The sequence below is a fragment of the Pelodiscus sinensis genome, chromosome 1, assembly GCF_052426305.1.
Source record: "Pelodiscus sinensis isolate ZL-2025 chromosome 1, ASM5242630v1, whole genome shotgun sequence".
Lineage (NCBI taxonomy): Eukaryota > Metazoa > Chordata > Testudines > Trionychidae > Pelodiscus > Pelodiscus sinensis.
In genome coordinates, this window is record NC_143052.1 from 229,079,855 (window position 1) to 229,101,654 (window position 21,800).

At 45.6% G+C, this 21,800-nt stretch overlaps 1 long non-coding RNA gene across 1 annotated transcript; it reads left to right on the forward strand.

Moving 5' to 3' along the window:
- The first annotated feature begins 272 nt into the window (after nt 1-272).
- On the forward strand, nt 273-12,770 carry LOC149525713 (uncharacterized). Its single transcript, XR_016348785.1, has 3 exons — nt 273-378; nt 9,158-9,186; nt 12,478-12,770. It is a non-coding gene; the product is annotated as an uncharacterized LOC149525713 (long non-coding RNA).
- Nucleotides 12,771-21,800: the final 9,030 nt, after the last annotated feature.

Below are 21,800 nucleotides of genomic sequence, written 5' to 3' on the forward strand. Positions count from 1 at the left end.
GCCAATGGGTTGGAGCTATGGAGCTGAAAGTATACAAAGACTCTTAAGGTCTGACCTGCATGCTGTTTGGCTTTTTGTGAGAGGCCCAGGTTGGGAGCTACAAAAGCAAATTATTGTAATGCACTCAACACAAGTAACTCATGGTAGCACTGACAACCCCCTCCCCACCTCCACCCCAAAATAAACTCCTACCAAAATGTTGATTGCTAAATAGGGTACTCCCATGCCTCTCCCTCCTCCTGGGGTGGCCCCATTTTGTTCTCTTTTCCCCCACAGGCACCAGTTATCTCTGCACCCAGGATTGCATGGCAGGTGATGACACAACCCCTCACTGATCTGCACTGCAGCCCAGAAAACAGCAGTCTTCTCTTACATAAGGTAGTAAATTTTCATACTTTTTCTGATTCTTCTGTTATTTCTATTACTTGTGGTTTTTCCCTACTTCGAAATCCTGTGGAGATGTGAACTGCTTGGAACATGTTAAACAGCCAAAGAACTTCCTACTCAGCCAGTTCAGGGATATTTAGTGACACTATCAAGCACTTCAGCCATGAGAGCATCAAGCAGGATGACCAAAAAACAAATGTATATGAATGTTTTACATTTCAATTACTGGCTCAGAGGGAACATCTTTTTCTTTTTCCCTGTAAGTGAAAATGAATGTCTTTCCAATCCCACATTTAGGAGCCAAAAAATCAAGAAAAATTTGAAAATCAAGCTATAATCAAGTGTTCTTTAAAGAGTGCATCATTACATGAAAAAAAAAGAAACCTAATTCAGGGTCCAATCTCAAATGCGCACTGAATAATTTTAGAACTCCAGTCACGAAAGGAAGAAGGGACTGGACTGAGGCTATGTTTACACTGCTGAGTTTTTTCAGCAGAAAATATACAAATCATGCTCTTATTTGCATTTCTTCTGCCAATCCTGTTTGCGGAAGAGGTTTTGCCACTAAAAAGCCCTGTGTAGACAGGGCCATTTGTCGGAAAAAAAAAAACCCTTTTTCGCAAGGTCCTGGAAACCTCATTTTTTGAGGAATAAGGGATCTTGTGCAAAAGGGTTTTTTTCCAACAAATGGGCCCATCTCCACGGGGCTTTTTAGTGGCAAAACCTGTTCCGCAAAAAGGATCAGCAGAAGATATGCAAATGAGAGCATGATTTGCATATATTCTGCTGAAAAAAAAGGCAGTATAGATATAGACTCACGAGGCAGAAGCATATCATGCCAGCCCCACCCCCTCCACACATACACAGAGTCTTCAGTGCCTCCTAAAGCATAGCACACCTTTGGTGCCTCAGAGCTGCACGGAGTGCACAGTGCCTGGAGCTCCAGTTGCTGTTGCAGTAGCAGGGGTGGCAGCCAGGAGCCCTGGGATCCTTTGAATTGCCAGGTCTCGGGGCAATTGTCCCCTTGGGCTTCCACCCCATCAATGGGCCTACATGCCTTAACCATAAGACCACCTTCTCTCTTCACCACTGGATCACTTGACTCCCTTTTTGACAGCCTCAAGAGTGAGGCCAAGATGGGGCATGACCATATTCAAACCAAAGAGTGTGTATTCTCATTCAGGCACCATAGAGGGGATGTTTAGATTGAAACCCGTGCTTGCTCTTTTAAGGGTAACTAGAACACTGGTCCCTGAACTTTTTACTAAGGCAACCCACCAACTGCACTGTGTCTTTTTTTGCAACTCACCATTGGATATATGTACCCTTCCACCCTTGCATGACAACTCCACTCCTAGCCTGAAGCAAAGGAGACACCAGGAGAGAGGGGGGATGTTGAAGAGTGAACCGACCCGACATTCACCTCATAGCAACAATTACTTTCCCAGAGAGCTGTCCCCAATATACAGCACTGTTCATGTTTGGCCTATCTGCCCCTCCAACATGCAAATAGAGGAGTGGGATGACCACATTTATGAGAGTGATTTTGCAATTTGGTGCATGGGGTTGCAACATCATGCAACCCTGTATGCCACATCACAACATGTGGAGCAGGTGCCTTGGTTGGGACACAGTCACAGGTTAGTTCTACCCGAGACATGTGGACCCACAGAACCTTCCCAAATACGCTTGTGGGTTGGGACCCTCTGCTTAAGAAATACTGAACTAGAGAACTTTAATTATTGGGCACTAAATCCCAATTAATTTTATATTTATCATTAGAATTAATCGTTTTTCATATACAAATAATTAAATGTTCTGAAAGAATCCTATTGGAAGCCACTTTAAGTATTAGTAAAACCTCTCGTCAGGCAAAGCAATAAGGATGGGGAGGGGGGAGGAATCCAGAGATCCCATTTGTTTGCGTGGTTAAGCTTTATTGTTATGCTCTGTCCTCCCTTTTGTACTAATCTTCTCCACATCTGCTGCCAGCTAGGCCAAGCTCAAACAGCAGTGTCAATCCAAGGGTCAGAAAGGTCAGCAGTGACACCCGATTTAAGTGTTATTCACTCTGATGCCCTGACAAGACAGATACAGCGTGGCCTGACTAAAGTGATATATGTTAAATTTGTTGCAAATTACTGGCATGATGGATCTATCGATGACCCATTGCAGCTGTCAGGATGTCTCTATCAGTCTCTCAGTTACGCTTTCTCCTGATGCTCTGCCCCATCCCCCTCCGCCACCATCCAGCCAGGCACATGCTTGTTTTATAGTCACTGAACAGCACCTCAGGGTGGAAGATGAAAGGAGACAAAGCAGCAGCACCTGGGTCTGAAACTGGAGAGGATTAGGAGGTGTCTTAAAGATACAGGTTTCATTTTTTATAGACTTCAGGTTTCTTTCATTTATGTGTGGATCTGAAACAGAACACCTATTACAAGTGTAACATGTGCAATATGTTTCTATGCTGTCTTCATCCAAAATATTGAAAACACTGACATCTGTTATCCATACATTTTAAATGTAAGACTCTTTATTGTGACAATAGGCCGTAGTTCTTCCCCCACCTTCCCTTGCTTACACAACACAAAGGAGAACTAAGTGCCCCCAGATTCCACAATAGAAGGTGTGGGGGGGGGGGCACAAAGAAGAGAAAGGAGACTATGCAGTAGATTCACTGTGCACTGCTGTATAGCCATTTCTCGCTCCTTCTAACCACTACCATGGAATCCAGAACCATTTGACAGAAGATCGAGTAGCAAGTCAGGCCAGCGGCCGCAATGCACAGCATGTTTCTTCCTGTTCTCTAAGCATCCATAAATTATTTGCTGCACAGAGCAGCAGTTAATCCCCCTTAATGGCTTTCTTGCACCACATAAGTGCAATGCTTATGGAAATCCAGGTCTGACAGGTGTCTTTTAAGTGCAGCAACGCTGGGAAAAGCATGGAAAAGCAGAAGTCTTTGGAATCAATGTCTCCCCAGCTGTTGTAGGTCACTCATATGTCCACATCTGCTCATCTGCCTTGCCTATCACAGGAGGATAATGCGGTAGAGACTCAGCAGCTCAAGAGATACAGACTTACTCAGCCCTTCCAGCACAAGGAGAACAAGTTTATAGTCAAGATAACATATATCTTGTCATAGACACATTATTTATTGTTCATAAAAAGTGACAACACTTTGGATTGTGCAAATTTTCCCCATCTATGTTGCTTTTTATCTTTGCATTTCACTCATCTTGGGCTTGCATTTTTAATGCAAAAGCTAAAATCATTTCTAACCCATTCCTTTGGTCTGATATTGCAGACTTATCTTGACTAATAGAAAAACAACAAATAGTCTGGTAGCACTTTAAAGACTAACAAAACATGTAGATGGTATCATGAGCTTTCGTGGGCACAGCCCACTTCTTCAGATGACCAGAATGTTGCGTGTCCAGAACCAAAATTAAATAGGAAAGAAAGAGGGCGGAGAGGAAAAAATGGGAGGGGGGAGAGAACAAAAAGAGGCAGTGGGCATATAAATATCAAAAGAAAAATCGAGCTGGTATGTAACAAGCAAAACTGATAATCTATAAACACCTGAAGACTGGATAGTTGAAGGAAGCAGATAAGGACCATTAGTTAGCATTCAGAGAGAAAGAGTACTAAAACCAGAATCTACACAATCATTGGCACCTTCATTGTTTGGTAGGTTGATAATGTCCCAGACATACAGTATCTTGATTCAAACCATTGGCATGAGAATTAAACTTGTGAATGAATTTTAGTTCCAGATCTTCCCTGTATTTGGATTGTGGAATTGAGGAAGGCTAAAAATAACCCCCAAACCAGGGTCTCTGGGTCTCTACCAAGCTGACCTGAGGTAAAATTCCTTCCTGCCCTCCAATATTGTGATCAGTTGAACCTGGGGCATTTCAGTAAGCTCCACCAGCCAGACCTCTGGGTAATAATTCTCTGTAGTAACTCAAAGCCCTCCCCATCTAGTGTCTTGTCTCCAGCTATTGGGGAGTTTGCTACTGGAAGTCTGGCAGCCTTCTGTCCATTTCCTTTAATTTGTTGCTCTCTATACTATTGGGCTACGTCTACACTGGCCCCTTTTCTGGAAGGGGCATGTTAATTTCAGAAGCCGTAATAGGGAAATCCGCGGGGGATTTAAATATCCCCCGCGGCATTTAAATAAAAATGTCCGCCGCTTTTTTCCGGCTTTTAGAAAAGCCGGAAAAGAGCGTCTACACTGGCCCCGATCCTCCGGAAAAAAAGCCCTTTTCCGGAGGATCTTATTCTTACTTTGAAGTAGGAATAAGATCCTCCAGAAAAAGGCTTTTTTTCCGGAGGATCGGGGCCAGTGTAGACGCTCTTTTCCGGCTTTTTTAAAAGCCGGAAAAAAGCGGCGGACATTTTTATTTAAATGCCGCGGGGGATATTTAAATCCCCCGCGGATTTCCCTATTACGGCTTCTGAAATTAACATGCCCCTTCCGGAAAAGGGGCCAGTGTAGACGTAGCCAACAGATACTGGGTACTATCATATTTTGTCTTGTGCTTACCACTCACCAGAGTGAGATCTGCTCTCTGTTGGCTCACTCTGCTCTTACCTTGAATGATATTGTCATGCCCCCTGCTTTGAATTTTTGCAAAACACTCCATAGCATACTTATCTACCTCAGGGGATAAGAGGAGAAAACAAACATGAGGTAGATGTTATTCACATTGTTCAAAGTACTACTGTTTGCCAGAAGCTGGGAATGGGTGACAGGGGAGGTATTGCTTGATGATTACCTGTTCTGTTCATTCCCTCTGGGGCACCTGGCATTGGTCACTATCAGAAGACAGGATACTTGGGCTGGATGGACCTATGGTCTTACTCAGAATGGGTATGTCTACACTGCCACCCTAGTTTGAACTAGGGTGGCTAGTGTAGACATTCGAACTTGCAAATGAAGCCCAGGATTTAAATATCCCAGGCTTCATTTGCATGTTCCCGGGTGCCGCCATTTTTAAATGCCCGGTAGTTCAAACTACCTGCCTGTGGCTACACGCAACATGGACTAGGTAGTTCGAATTAAAGCTCCTAATTCGAACTACCATTATTCCTCCTGCACAGGGTTTAACGGTAGTTCGAATTAGGAGCTTTAATTCAAACTACCTAGTCCGTGCCGCATGTAGCTACTGGCAGGTAGTTCGAACTATGGGGCATTTAAAAATGGCAGCACCTGGGAATATGCAAATGAAGCCCAGGATATTTAAATCCCGGGCTTCATTTGCAAGTTCGAATGCCTACATTAGCCACCCTAGTTCGAACTAGGGTGGCTAGTGTAGACATACCCTATGTGCTTCTGTTGGAATGTACACAGAAACTACAAAGAGGAGTGTGTTATAAGAAATCATATAGAACTGAAGAGATATTCCAATACATGCTAACTTCTTACTTCATTTTATCCTCCACTTGAAAGCAGTCAACTCTGACTTGCCAGCAGCCTTACAGTGTAGGAATAGAGAGAGAAGATGAATACTTTCACATATATCTAGTTAATGTGGCTGGCAGGGGAATTTTGGTTGGCAGAATGTAATTATTTCTCATATTGAAATTTGGGCTGATTACCAGGAAGGATGCCCCCTCCTTTTACAAAAAGTGAAGTGGGAACTTTAAAGACTTCAAGTAATCAGACTTTTAAAACCGCATCTGAAAGTCTGCATCTGCCTGATTATGGACAGCTGGATTATGGGCAGCCTGACCTTCTGGTCAGAATTAGAGTTCAGTCATGTGTCCAGAGTCAGATAGGTCACAATACCAGGCAGTCAGAATCAGGTGAGAAACTGGAGGTCAGCGCCATGAATCACATGCCAGGAGTCATGACCAATCAGCATGCCAGGACATTAAGTGAGGGATGCAGGAGTTTGATTTGCCAGGAGGTCCTTGCCCAGGATCTCATGGTTTCGCTCAGAAGATGTAAGATTCCTTAAGTAGTAGACAATGGGTTGCAGTCTTTGCTTGGGTCCATGCCTGTGGGGGAGGATTGCCCAACTCACCATTCTATCGATGGCATCAGCCTCTACAACAAAAGTTTGCACCGTGTGAGCATGGGCCAGTACTGGAGCACTGGTGAAGGCTAGCGTCAATTGCTCAGATGTTCCTTGGGCCTTCAGTGACCAATGTAATTTTGCTTTTTTGTTTTTTCGAGTACGTCAGTGAGAGTCTCAGCTTGCTTCAAAATATTTCAAATGTACCTTCAGTAGAAGTTCACAAAGCCTAAAAAACATTTAAGGTACATTGTGGGGGGCTTCCCAGTCATGGACAGCTTAGATTTTTCACTGATCCATCTTGACGCTGTCTGAGGATTGGATGAAACCCAGGAATTCTGCTGAGATCAGATCAAATGCTCATTTTTCTAGTTTAGCATATAGACTGCATTGTTTTAGAGTCTCCAGGACTGTGCAAAGGAGTAGAGTATTGGTCCAGATCATCTGAAAATATTACTATATCATCAAATACGCTATGGTGAACTGGGCCAGTAAATCTTCTAGTACATCAATTATGAAATGCTGGAAGGTTGCTGAAACATTAGTGAGTCTGAATGGCATAAGTAAATATCCAAAGCGTATGTTAGTGGATCTCATCACTTTCTTTAATACAAATAACATTATAAGCTCCCCAAAGATCCAGTTTTGGAAATATGCAGGCGTCTACCCACATGGTCCAATAGCTTAGGAATCAGGGTAATGGTTCCAAATTGTTATCTGATTCAAGGCTTGGTAATTGACACATAGGCAGAGGCTGCTATCCTTATTTATTAAAAAGACCAAGGTGTCAGCTGGTGAAGTCAACTTGCAGATGAGCCTCACGGCCAGATTGGTTCAGAAATATTCTCACTTCACTGCCATTTCAGGCTCTGTCACTATGTATATCGTTCTAGTGCTATCTTCACCCCTAGCTGAAGTTCTATGAGGCCATTGAAGTCCAAGTGTGGGGAAACGTTTTCTGCATTCTTCTTCCCAAAGGTCTCAGTGTAGTTGTGGAACTTGGGGGAAGTTCCACTGTTCCCTTAATATGCGTTACAATGTGGGCACCTACCCATTTGGAGCCTCCCTGGGTCTGAGTGCAATATTCACTGATCCCTGGCCATGCTGTCAGCTGAGGTCTGATGAGAAGGTGATTTTCTGTTCCCCCCCCCAATGAATGAGGGGTCATGAAGGGTCGGCCAAGACATTCCCTGGATCAGAAGAAAACAGGGAGAATGGATCATTATTTCTCTGTGGCACTGAATAACATCCTCCTAGTGGACAGTCTCCTTTGCAAATGGACCAGAAGACAGTGGGGAACTGTCAATAGTTTTAATTGTGTCAAGGATGATTTTGAGTAACAGAGGGAACTGTAGGGCCTGAGCAGTAGAAGCACAGGTGCACTGGCAGCACCATTCCTTACCTTTACGTGTGATTGCTGGTGAGTAAGGTAGGCTTGCCTGGGTTTGGCCAGTGACTCAGCAGCTGGGATCATGGTACACAGTAAGGATGGCTGCAAGAAACCTCCCCGCTCCTCTTTTCATTCTCATGGGTGATTATCTATACAGATGGTGAGGTCCATAAAAGCATGTAGGCCCACTGGCATTTCAATATGGGCCACTTCGTCTTTGATTTCTTTCTATAAGCTCCCTTGGAACTGCGACTCCACTCACTCCACTCTGTATCCAGTGTGAGCTGTTAGAAGAGCATCAGTGTGCCTTGCTCCTCCCAGAGTCCCCTAAGGAGAGCATTGGCTTGCTGTTCACACCCATTGCGGATCATTAATGGTGGTGGACATTGATTAAAGAAAAACATGCCAGTCCAGGATGCACCTGTCTACTGCCTTCCAGCAAGGGGGAGGCCCGGTCTAACATTTCTTGTCAGCTGGCTCATTGCCAGGGCCACCTTGACTGGGCAAGATGCACAGACTTGGTGCTGCATCAGACACTGAAGGTGGCATTGGTTCATGAAGCATCAGATAGCTAGCAGTTCCTGTCAAACTATTGGGCAGTGGTATTGCAGGCCCCTGTTTGGGATAAGGATGCCAGGAAATCAAACCAGGGGAGCAGAAGCAGGAAGCATACGGCGCACAGTGCAAAACAAAGTAGAGCCCAATTGCTCAGACAGCTTCCTATTCCTGCTGTTGACCTAAGTAGGGACAACAGTCTAATCAGCTGTTCTCGGTCTCTACCAAGAGGACTGTACGGGCAGAGCATTACAACAGGGCTTGGTTTTAGAGGCCACATAAGCAAGCATTACCAAGGAGGCTGCTAGCTGGAGGGATGAAGTGTAGCTGTGTTATACACCCTGTAGACTCAGGTTTAAGACCTGTCCACCATACCATTTCCAAAGCACAGTGTTATTTGGTTCCTTGTCACTTAGACATAAAAAGAACCATCTCTTGAATAAGCAACACCACCTCCTGTAGCTCACTGTTGTTTTCCTTGGTGATCAGATGGTAACTGATCACCAAATAATATATCAGCCTGTTACTGAAGCCTAAATTCTAATGGGATCACCATCTAAACTGTTATGGCTCCTGTAATCAACTAAGTTTTGTATTAAAGCAAAATTAATTGTGGTGGAGGAAAGAGGACTCTTTAGTTCTGCTACATTTTGTTTTTTCTTTAGCACTTGACAATGGAGAAAAAAATCTTGTTCACATTTTTGGTAGGTGCCAGAACTTGGACAATTAATATGACATGAATAGTTAATTGTATTAGTACGTTTCTTATTATGTTAATATGTTTCTCATTGTATTACAGAGCGCTATTTTGCTAACACAGTCCAGAAGGTATGCCAATATGATAGCAGATCTTTTAATATGATCGAAACTCTTTTAGGCTTATTGTATTAGTGACATCCCTGTCGTGTTAACCCCCTTTTTGTATCACATTAGTGAAAACAGACCCCATAAATGTGATAAGAGACTTGTATATGCATTATGCATAGTGCTAATAAGATATATCAAATTATATTACTACTAGGAAGAGTTTTTCTTGTGATAAAATCAATAAATACCAACATGGCATTTCTGCCAGTTTGAGCTCACATGCAACATCTTATCATCTTCATTCCTGCAGCAACATCACAGTAATATTCATGTGACTCACAATAATATTCATGTGAGCATCTACACGAGCTCTGATGTCTTCAATGCTGATAACAATTGTCATTTGCATTTATTACTTGTGAATTCACAGGTTGGAGGGGGGGCAATTTTCAGAACATTGATAACAAATATGCTAAATTGCATAGTTACATCCTGAGAATTTCAGATTAAAGCAACTGACAACTTCTTGTGCACTGAGGAATCTCCACATTCTGTATGTTTGTGTATGTATATATTAAATAGGAGTGAGCAATAGAGCTGACCTCTGGTGAATAAATAACTTTGAACTCTTTCACATAAGATTTTTGGGAAGGCTGCCAGTCATTGATGGTTGGATTAAAATACATCACTGTAATCATAACAATGAATAATATATTTTATTCCAAGGGCTCTTGTGTCAACTATAACTAAAATAGAACTTAACTACAACAATAACAAAAAAGCCACACAGTACAGTAAATACCTGCCTACCCGCCTACCCACAAATCAATTGGCCTAAGTCTGCCTCCTTTATTCACATTGGGTGGCACTTTGGGAGATAACCCATCTGAGCAATCCACTCAGATCTGTGGGGTTAGCTGTAGGGTTGGTTAGTTGCATAGTAAGGTACAGGGTGCACCTCCCAAACCTGGGATTCTCTGATCCAGCAATATCCGTGATCTGACATGACCATAGATGTTCCTGGATGTGAGAGCCCCTAAGTAGGAGGGCCAAAAGCTGGGAGCCTGGTGCAACCCTGCAATTCTGCTAGCAGCAGGGCCACAGCAGCCTGAGCAGAGTATGATCGGGGTTATCTGCTGTCTGGCAATGGACGCAGACCACAGCAGCCACTCAGCTGGCAGCAGAGCCAGGGTATTGGAGCTGACCAGCAAACAGCAGAGCTGGGCCGTAGGGGCAGCAGACGGAGGCGCTACTGTCAGAGAACCTCCCATTTCCAGCAAATTCCTTCATCCAGGACCAGTCAGGTCCCGAGGGTGCTGGAGAAGGTAGGTCCAACCTATACTTCTTAAATTAGGGTTATTAAGGGCATTAATTTGTCCAGTTGGTGTCACTTTCAGATGTGAATGTTCCCTACAAAGCACTGGATCTCTATGCCACTGATGTTATGGAGATATACCTATCTCATAGAACTGGAAAGGACCTTGAGAGGTCATTGAGTCCAGTCCCCTGCCCTCATGGTAGGACCCAGTACCATCTGTTGAAGCAAAGGCTTCACTCGGTTTTAGGCGGCTAAACAGACAGCTTTATTGATTAGTAAAGCAAAGTGAGCCAAACGTGGTCCCAGCAGAGCTGGGCCCAGTAAGGCTGCTCAACACAATCAATCCTAATATTTTATACCCTTAACCAAGCAAGTCGGATGCCAGGGCATTTCATCAAAACAAACTTTAAAGAGAAATTGTTATCAGCACAGAAACAGATTTAGAGGGAGTTCGAACTTTAGCTTAAAATAGTTTATTAACATTTCAACAGTGCATCCTTTTGGCCTCTCCCCACCTCAGTGAAGGCCAGTTGACTCCCTTTAGTATACGTGCAGACACAAGAAACTGAAATGGCTTTTGTTATACAGAATGGCTTCTAGCTAAATATGAAAAGATTTCTACACATATCCCTGACAGATTTGCCCCAGAACCCTAAATGTCCCCCTCAAGGATTGAACTCACACCCCTAAGTTTAGCAGGCCAATCCTCAAACCACTGAGCTATCCCTCCTGGAAAGCAATTAATAAACTTCCTGTGATATGGTTCCACAACGTGCATTCCCAAGAAATGACTGCATTTGAAACAATTTAGGATAGAAAGAAAATAATCCAAAATCCAGTCCTTTCTATTATAGGAAACTTTGGAATCTTACTCTTCCCCATTCCTCAGGGTGTCTCCGTGTGCGGTAACTTCTCTATGCATGGTGGGTATAGTTAGTATTTTCATTTGCTGCCTAAGTAGCAAATTGCCCTGTAAACAGCCCACAAGAGCTGGCCTGTAATTGAATTGTAACTGTTGACTTTGGACATTTGGTATATTTGCTGCAAGAAGTAAATTTTCAAAACTTCATCGTGATGCAGTCAGACAAAATGAAAGGTAATATTCTTTATCTGCCACAGATTGCTGCAGATGAACTGCTTTCATAGGAGCTTAAATAAGATTTAGTGTATTCCATCCTTCAGCTGGCCACAATTGAAAGTGATCAGGATCAATATTGCTGCCCCGGCATGCAGCCCAGTATTGTGCATTACAATAGAAGAGATGGCTGGATTCAAAATTTTCCCGTGTCAAATTAATTTCTATGTTATCCCCAAATTCAATTAGATGGGAACCTCGCGTAACTAAAAAAGTGTCCAACATCCCTCAGTGACAAATTACGGTGCTTAGTGTGCATATCAAGGTGAAGTGTTGAGCCTTGCTAATCTTCTCACTAATTCTCAATTACCGTAAAATGAAGCCATAAATCACACAGACAGGGGATCGATGGAAATGTTGTTTTCAGGGTGATTGGCAGCCTCCCCAAAGGTTTTCTGTAAGTTGGTTTAAGGTTACCATTCTCTACGGGGGAGGGATCGGGTAGTCTTGCTCAATCTCTATGATATAGGCCCACAGGCCTTTTGGGGATAGTGTGGAGGGACAGCACCAATTTCAGGCCATCAGACATCCAATTTTTCTCCTTTTCATACCTGCTGTAGTAAATGAGAAACAAATTAAATTTCACTCCACTATCTCCACAGAAACCATTTAAATTTTTCATGGAAACTAAATTGTCCCTAGACAAATAGCCCCCTGATTCTATGAAAATATACTGGAGCACTGGGGACAGAAATAAATTTGTGTCACTCTGGATATGCCATTCTCTGTAATGTCATTCACCACCGCCCAATAAATGAGTCCCTCTCGGAACACAATGGTATAGCCTTGCGCTCGGGTGGATTTGCATTGTTCCCCAACTCTTGAGCGGTCTAATATTCTTCCTGTTATTAATTTGCAGCCTGGGTTTTACATTCATGAGGCCAAGATTGAAATGTAAATGAGGCACAAAATAAGTAGTCAGCAGTAGCCCTGGCCGAGCAGCTTGTGTCATAGACTCATGGACTTACATGAAAATAGTTATCACTCAGAGAGATTAGCAGCTCAGAACATCAATCATTGCTGCAAGGAAACAATGAATAAAATCACCCCGACATGAGGAAGGAAATTACAAGAGCTTTAAAGTGGAAAGGGAATATGTAATAATGCTACCTGTTGTTGAAGTACTAAGATGGCTGTAATAAAAGAAGCTGGATTCCTTCTCTCTCCCTTTCACTTCCCCTGTTCCTTCTTGATCACTAATATTTAAATCATGCCATTTTTTGTCATCTCAATTTATCTCCTAAATGAGCTTCAGTTCCCAGGAAGGAGGTATATGATGCTTCTTGCTGCACTCAAATGAAACCCACAGCTTTGCATGTGAGACCACTTTACAATGATGGAACCATGACACTGTAAATAAAGAGATAAATAAGGTCTGATTTATCAGCTTTGGCTGAGCCATAGACAATGCAGGACCCTGAGATGGGAAACCAACCCTGATGGTTTCCCCATGCTTGGGCTAGCCAGGGACTGGAAGGGCCACTTGTGTAAAGTAGAAAAGCCTCAGGGCTGCTGCAACTTATGGCTCCATGTGGCCTTTTCAATAGCTGTGACTAATCAGAGCATAGAAATGCTCTAGCCACTCCCTTTTCACTTCCAGCTCTGAACCATGCAAGGAGAATTCCCAGGGGGCGATGTTTACTGGGCAAAGAGACTGGAGTTATACAGAGACTTGGGTCCATACTTTCCACTGCAATAAATAATGTGGAAATTTTTGTCTAATGTACTGACATTTCTAGCTGGTATCATGTTCTTTTAAAAAGTAAAACATTTAAATATTGTCTGTTATTAGAAAGGAGTGCGTTTTTACCTAATTTGTCTGTAAATCAAACATGATATAGGTTGAATTACTTACATTCAAATTTGGGGCTATTTTCTTTGTGTGTTCTCAGTGGTGAGAGCGCACAGAATATTATCCCCTCCTACAGAGGAAAGTTGCCCATGCGAGGTAGTATATCCCAATGGTTATAGACAAATAGTGTGAGTTCTTAGTTCAGGGGTGGGCAAAAGGGTCTTGCCAAGCTGGTTGATCTGGCCCATGGATGCCCTGCTGTTTCACCAACCCCAGGCTAATCAGGGCCTGGGGACGGGGGAGGGTGGAAAGTCTCCTCACCACCCCCAGGGCACGTGGCGTTTAGAGTCAACCACCAACTGTTCTAAGCACAGTACATCCTTGCAGGGTGGGGACAGAGAGCGAGAGACTTCCTATCCTCCTCACCACCCCCAGGCCCTGATTGACCTGGGGGCAGGGAGAGCACACAAAGTCTCATCTCACCACCAGGGCACGGGCACCTAGAGGGAATCTCCAGCTGTTCAGAGGAGGGTGGGGGGCAAAGACTTCACATGCGCCTCCCACTCCCAGGCCAATCAGTGTCTGTGGGAGAGGAAGCACGGAGGTATCCTGGCCCTGTCCCTTCTGCCTGAGGCCCCACCCTTCCAGGGTGACCCAGGGCCACTTCAAAAATTTCTGAAGTAATCCCTCATTTAAAATTATTGCCCACCCCATCTTAGTTATATAGCTAGCTCTACCACTAACTGGCTATATATCTGGAGGGGATGGGGAATCGTAGCAAACTCTCCAGTTCCCCAGCCCTCTACCAGTGTTCCCTGTAAGCTGCGTGCTTTTGTGGCCACTCAGGAGAGATTCAAATGCCTTTCAGCTGATTAGCAGAGAACCCAGAGCTAGGGGTGGTGCACATTCAGACATGACTCAGTGCACCTGAAAACATTATTTTGCACATGGACAGAAAAAATCACATGGATGGAAAAGCTTAGAGGGAACATTGCTCTCTACAGGTATGTCTACACTTGCACCCTATTTGGAACTAGGGATGCAAATGCAGGCATTCGAAATGGTCAATGAAGCAGGAATTTAAATATTTTTTGAGGAGTAATGTTAGTTCGAACCAAGGGGTTTGGTTCGAACTAATGCATCCCGGCACACACTTCCTGGTTCAAATCAGCTGTGATTCAAACTAGCACGCCGGCGAGATCATGCTAACAAAGCGCGGGATATTTAAATCCCCGCTTCATTGACCATTTCGAATGCCTGTATTTGCATCCCTAGTTCCAAGTAGGGTGTTAGTGTAGACATGACCTACCCCTCCCTGACCCTGTTCTCCCTCTCCCCCAAAAATACTTGTTTTCAAAGTCATGTTTTCATGAGAGAAAAGCAGAGAAATGACAGCAACAAACATCATTCAAGGAACATCTTCTAGCAGGATGATTACCAAAAAGTCACGGTGAATATTTGCTCATCTTTTTTCATATTTTGAGATTTCTTAGTTGATTGTGATTGGTCCCAGGAGTTATTCAGAATTAGTGTTCAAGAGTCATATAAAATAAGTACTCCGCTACTCCATTTGGTATCAAGGGTTTTCAGAAGCCACTTTGATTTGTTTTTCTCAAAGGATGTGGATTCATTTTTAATGCTTTCTCAGAACTCCAGTAACTACTACCGTGCACGTAGAAGTTCCCTCATCTTACAAGTCCACCCAGGCTTTCTAAAATAAAAGCTAGAGAAAAAATGTTCATTAATTTTGTCCAGCCCTACTGGCTTTGTGGCCTTATGCAGATCATTTAATTATCTCATGCCTCAGTTTACTCTTATTAGCAGCATAATAACAATAATAATTTTCATGTGCATTATAACTTTTATGTGAGGATTTCAAAGCACAGTCAAAGATTAGGTATTATTATTCATATTTTACAACAACAACAACAAAAAACCTAGGAGCTTATATAGACAAAACGAATTGACCAACATAGAATACAACAGCAATGTGTTTGAACCTAAGTTTCCTAAGTCTCAGTCAAGAGCTCTAAGCACTAGGTCATGCTGCAACTTTACAAGCATCAGCCCACCATTGTGGTGCTACAACAATTAATAAATTAATATTTGTAAAACACTGAGATGGTTAGTAAAAAAATCTACATAAGCATGAAATATGATGGATTTTTCCATGATATGGACAATGGGTCTTTTGGTCAAATAATCTCTGGAGAGTGAGAATGGAATTAAACAGGAGAAGCATTATCATATCAGAGCTCTGTTAGAGTAAAGAATGCAACACTTTTCTAAAATCAACTATTTTTCTCAATATAGATGTTCCTTTTTTTATTCCAAGTTCTTTTTTGAGCAATATACAATTGTATTATACTGGGCCAGCATTTGAAATGTAATGCCTGAAAATTTGCCTAGTAATCTTTATTCTGATTCTCTTTGAAGCAGAAATAATGCTTGTGTACAACTAAGAAAAGGAATATGAAATTTAAGTAAAGTAAAAAAAGCCATGCTCAAAGCTGAGGTTCAAGTTTGTATATCTGTGGTTTTCAAAAAGACTAAGAAATTGATCATGTAAGGATTAGTAGAAAATATTGTGCCCTAGGCTGTTTTCTGCTCTAGGGTCAGAGAGCAAAATCAGGCACAAGTTGTTATCAGAGCTTTATATACCCTCGCCAACGTGCAATTGTTGACTAAGGAGTAGAAGCAATGCTACTCGCACAGTTTACATTCTGGCTAGCTGACTTGTGCTCTTCTAAAACCCTCTGCCTTTCCCTTGTTCCCATTGTCTTCACCCTTAGTGTCTCAAGATATCTTTTTAATTGCTTATCAAATGGATAGTTATTGTATCATAAAATCTTCAAAGCCATTTCCCAGTCCCATTCAGTTGTGGAGCTGAACTTTTATATGATGATGTATCACAATGGATTATGCTAATAAGCTTGTTAATAGCTCTAGTGGTGTTAACTGAGAGCATTAAAACAAACTGGTCCTCGCAATAGATTGGGAAATGTTTTATAAGGCATGTGATCTAGTAGCAGCCATGACAGGGCCAGTAAATAATGTCAGAAACTGGGAAGACTAAAGAAATACTCAGTTAAATTATTTATATGATAATCAAAAATACAGTTGTTAAGCAATATCATTAATTCATTACTAATTGTTTTGTGGATTTGTGAATAATTACTTATCTGAACACAAAATAAACCCTAGTCTATTTGCTGTCCATTTTTTAACCTTTGATTTTTTAAAGCTTTCTCCCACTCTCCTGTTTTCTTGCCCAATTGTTCACAAAAGATGTAGATTTTCTAGGTAAATCAATGCTTTTGGACTACATTCTAATACTGTATTCTTGTGGAATGTGTTTAATTTATGTAATATATTAGGGTACATCTACACTGCACTGCTATTTCGGGATACCAGAGGTATCCCAAAATAGCTAACCTGCATCCTAACAAGCTGCCCATTATTTTGAAATATTTTTCGAAATAATGGGCATGCTATTTTGGCATCCTGGTAACCCTCATTTCATGAGAATTAAGGGATGTCTCAAAATAGCGTGTTATTTTGAAATTTGGCACTGGGTAGATGCAACAAATTTCAAAATAGCCTATTTCAAAATTCAATCGAAATAAGATATGCAATGTTCATAGCACAAATTGCATATCTTATTTTGAGTTTAGGGTGGTGTGTAGATGCACCCTCTATGACTTATGTTTTTGAAAAAACACTGATAGACCGCTGCCTGATGCTTGTGATGGAATCAGAATTATTCAATGTATATTTTGCTTAAAATAAAAATTACACACTTTTAATGCTGCAGACAACCATATTAGTCAATTCATAGACAGGAGATGTCAGATTCTGTGGAGTGCACTGAATTCCATTTTGAATTATGGACTGTGGGCTGGGGCTTAAATTTAGTGAATTTCCAAGTAATGTCACTGGGAGGTTTGCACAAAGGTCACAAGCAGAGTAGGCCTTATATGTGGTAATTCAATTTGTAATTATGATCCTTATTTATTATTTGTTCAGAACCTTATTGCCACATTCAGCATCACTCAATGGGAAATTAATGTTCTGCCTTACAATCACTTCTATCCATCCCATTTGTTTCCCTTTCTTCACTATCTTCCCTCCACTGTTGCTGTTCCTCATCATTTCAGGCAGTCTTCTAGTGTCTGCAGACTAAGGCAGACACCACTATAGCTAGTTACCCATCAGTCAAATTTGGAAAGTTTCCTTCTTTTCCATGAGAGCTAGAGATTTCCTTTTCTTAAATGGAAGCTCTCATTCTATAGAATCTGAATCTGCATGTGGGCCACATAAATACTTTAAGTGGTCTTGGTCCAGGCTGATGGATGTGTGTTTGATACCCTTTCACTGAACTAAAGTTAAGATTTCTTTCTTTTGTTCTAACTATGAATTAGAAGCATTGTGGTTGCATCTTTATAAAAGGGCATCTTCAAGAGGTGGCGGTTATTATAAAATTTAGTGAGATTGCAATTGTTATTATTAAAAGGAATGTTCAGGTATATTGAAAAAAATATGCCAAGTAAGGAACAGGGACAGTTTAAAATATGAAAGCAATGGAATTATAACATTGTGTACATTTAGTTGGATTTAATGACATATAGAAAGGGATAAAGGGAGCAAGTATAGACTAGACTCCACAAGAAAGAATCAATCTGGATGCAGAAATCTCCCTCCATCCCCACCCTCACTTTAAATAATGAACTAATTCCCAACTTTCAAAAATATCCTATAGTTGCCTTATTTTTGCTATAATACATTCCAATGCTTGTAACTCTTGCCATTTCTTTTATCAGGTATGTTTTTGCTTCTGAAAGCCAAAGGACTGCAGTGCATTTTCTAGCAGCTCTGTTGTGCAAGCACAACACAAAGCCAGTAAGATCAATGATAAAAGGCAAAAGGACACCCACAGAATAAAGCCCATCCTAGTAAATTGGCTTATGACTTTGAAGATCACAAGATATAATATTTTTATTCATTTTTATTATGCTAGTGTTTTGATTGGTGCTCCATTGTTGTCAGCACTGTGCAAAACACATAGTTAGGGTATGTCTACACTAGAAAGTTAGTTCGAACTAACGTCCGTTAGTTCGAACTAACTTTCCTAGGCGCTACACTAGCGCTCCGTTAGTTCGAACTTAATTCGAACTAACGGAGCGCTTAGTTCGAACTAGGTAAACCTCATTTTACGAGGACTAACGCCTAGTTCGAACTAGCTAGTTCGAACTAAGGGCTGTGTAGCCCTTTAGTTCGAACTAGTGGGAGGCTAAGGCTTCCCAGGTTTCCCTGGTGGCCACTCTGGCCAACACCAGGGAAACTCTATTGCCCCCCTCCCGGCCCCGGAGCCCTTAAAGGGCCACGGGCTGGCTACTCACTTTGTGCCAGTTGCAAGGCTGCAAGCACCCGTGCCTGCACAGCCTGCACCTGCCACACAATGAGCCAGCCATCCGAGGGCTCCCAGCCCTCCACTGCTCCCCACGACCAGCCTGGCGGCTCCCGGGAGCCTGCCCGGGGGCGCAAAAGGCAGGCGCCCGCCTGGTCAAGTGCGGAGATCGTGGACCTCATCGAGGTTTGGGGGGAAGCCTCCAATGTCCACGATCTCCGCACTAGCCACCGGAACGCGGCCATCTACGGACGCATGGCTGCCAGTCTGGCCGCCAGGGGCCACCAGCGCAGCCGGGAGCAGGTGCGCTGCAAAATTAAGGACTTGCGGCAGTCCTACTCCCGGGCCTGCCTGCCAGGGGCTGACCCGGAGGCCTGCCCCCACTTCCATGCCCTGGACCGCATCCTGGGGCCTCATGCCGTCCCTGCCCCCCGGGACGTGATGGACCCCGGGGCAGAGGGACCGCTCCTGGAGACGGAGGAGGAGGAGGAGGGCTCTGAGAGCCAGGAGCCTGCCGCCAGCCTTCCCAGGACCCGGGACCCCCGAGGCACCCCACAGAGCCGCTCGCCTGCATCATCAGAGGCCGGGGAGGCGTCCACCTGTGAGTACCCTCGTGTTCCCCTTATGTGTACGGGGGGCTGGGGCGAGAGGGAGCCCCGGGACCGTGCGCCTGGGCCTTGCCCACCACGGAGCAGCAGCTGGGGATCCTGCAGGGGCCCTGGCCTTGCAGAGGGGAGCTGGGTTTCACACACCTGGGCCCCTGGGGTAATTGACCGCTGGTCTTCTTGCACCACAGCTGCAGCACCGGGGCCTGCAGGGCGCACCACACCGCCTGCAGCAGCCGCCCGCGCCCGGGCAAGCAGGACAGCCAGGAACCAGGAGGACTACCAGAGGCGGCATCTCCGGTTCCTGGACCGACAGCTCCGTCTCCAGGACCACTGGGTCCAGGAGGACCTCAGGCTGCGCCAGAGGAGTCTGGAGGCCCTGGAGGAGCAGGGCCGTGCCCTGCGAGGCCACCTCCAGAGCCTGCTGGACCGCTTTCCATTTCCTCCTCCCCCTGCTCCCCCTCTTGCTCCCCCTCTTGCTCCCCCTCTTGCTCCCCCTGCTCCCCCTGCTCCTCCTGCTTCCGCTCCTGCTTCCGCTCCTGCTTCCTCCACACCCCCTGTCCTCTCTGCCCCCCCCTCCACAACCATTCCCAACCGACGCCCCCGGACCCGCAGTGTGGCGAGACGGGAGAGGCAGCCGGACTCCCACCCCTGAGCTTTCCTTTCCCTTCCTCCCTTCCCTCCCTCCCCTCCCCTTCCAGCTCCCTCGTCCCAGGATTCCCCCTCCCTTCTCCCACCTTCATTCCTCCCTCCCCCACCCCAGTTCTGTGAAATAAACAGACGTTTTTGTTTGAAAAACAGGTGTCTTTATTTGACAGTAGGTAGGGAGGGGAAAGGGGAAGGGGGGGGGGGGTAGGGTGGAAGAAGGCCCCGGTGGGGCATGCAGGGAGAGGTCAGTCCTCCTCCTCCTCCACCTGGAAGCTCTCCCGCAGGGCTTCCCGGATCCGGATGGCCCCCCGCTGGGCTTCCCGGACAGCGGCGGTGCGGGGCTGACCGTAGTGTCCAGCCATGTGGTCAGCCTCAGCCATCCAGGCTGGCAGGAAAGCCTCCCCCTTCCGCTCACACAAATTGTGGAGCACACAACATGCCGCCACCACGGGAGGGATGTTGTGCTCGGCCAGGTCCAGACGGGTGAGGAGGCATCGAAAGCGGGCTTTCAGTCGCCCGAAGGCCCCCTCCACCACGATGCGGGCCCTGCTCAGCCTGTTATTGAAGGCCTGGCGGGAGGGATTGAGGTGCCCCGTGTAGGGCTTCATGAGCCACGGCTGCAGTGGGTAGGCGGCATCCCCCACCAGGCAGACGGGCATGTCCACGTCCCCGACCCTGATGTGGCGGTCGGGGAAGAAGGTCCCGTCCTGCAGCCGCTGGCACACGGAGGAGTTCCGGTACACCCGTGCGTCGTGTGCTTTGCCGGACCAGCCCACATTTATGTCCGTGAACTGTCCCCGGTGGTCACAAACGGCCTGCAGGATGACGGAGAAGTACCCCTTGCGGTTCACGTACCGGGACGCCTGGTGTTCCGGGGCACGGATGGGGATGTGCGTCCCGTCGATGGCCCCCCCGCAGTTGGGGAAGCCAAGGGCGCCGAATCCCCGGATGATGGCATCCAGGTCGGCGAGGCGGACCACCCTGCGGAGCAGCACCCGGTTGATGGCCTTGACCACCTGCGGAGAGAGACACAGCAAAGCGTCAATCAGTGGGGCGCCCGGGTGGCTGGGAGCGTGCGTGCCCTGGCAGTGCCCCGCGCCCCACTCCCGGAAGCAACCCCCCTGGCGGCGTGTAGTACGGCCGGGACAGCCCGACCCCTCCGGTGCGGGGTGCCTTCGCCTCCTCCCGCCCCCCCCCTTGTCCCTGGGGCGGCCCATCCCCTCCTCGCAGCCCCCCTCCCCCCCGGCTCGGTGGCCGACGAGCGCCGTACCTGCATGAGCACTGCTCCGACAGTGGATCTCCCCACGCCGAACTGGTTCCCGACGGATCGGTAGCTGTCCGGCGTGGAGAGCTTCCAGAGGGCGATGGCCACCCGCTTCTGGAGGGGGATGGCGGGCCTCATGCGAGTGTCCCTTCTTTGCAGGGCAGGGGCGAGCCACTCGCAGAGCTCCAGGAAGGTGTCCCTCCTCATCCTAAAGTTCTGGGTCCACTGTCGGTCATCCCAGCGCTCCAGGACGATGCGGTCCCACCAGTCGCTGCTGGTGTCCAGACGCCAGATGCGGCGGGGCACGCCGGTGCCGGGGCGCCGCCGCGGCTCCTCCACGGCCCCCAGGGCGGCCAGGCAGAGAGGCAGGGGGCTGACGTTCCCCAGGTGGTGCCAGGCAGCCTCGAGCCATTGCTGGCAGGCTTGCAGCAGCAAGTCCAGAAAGTGCACCAGAAGGTGCAGGGCG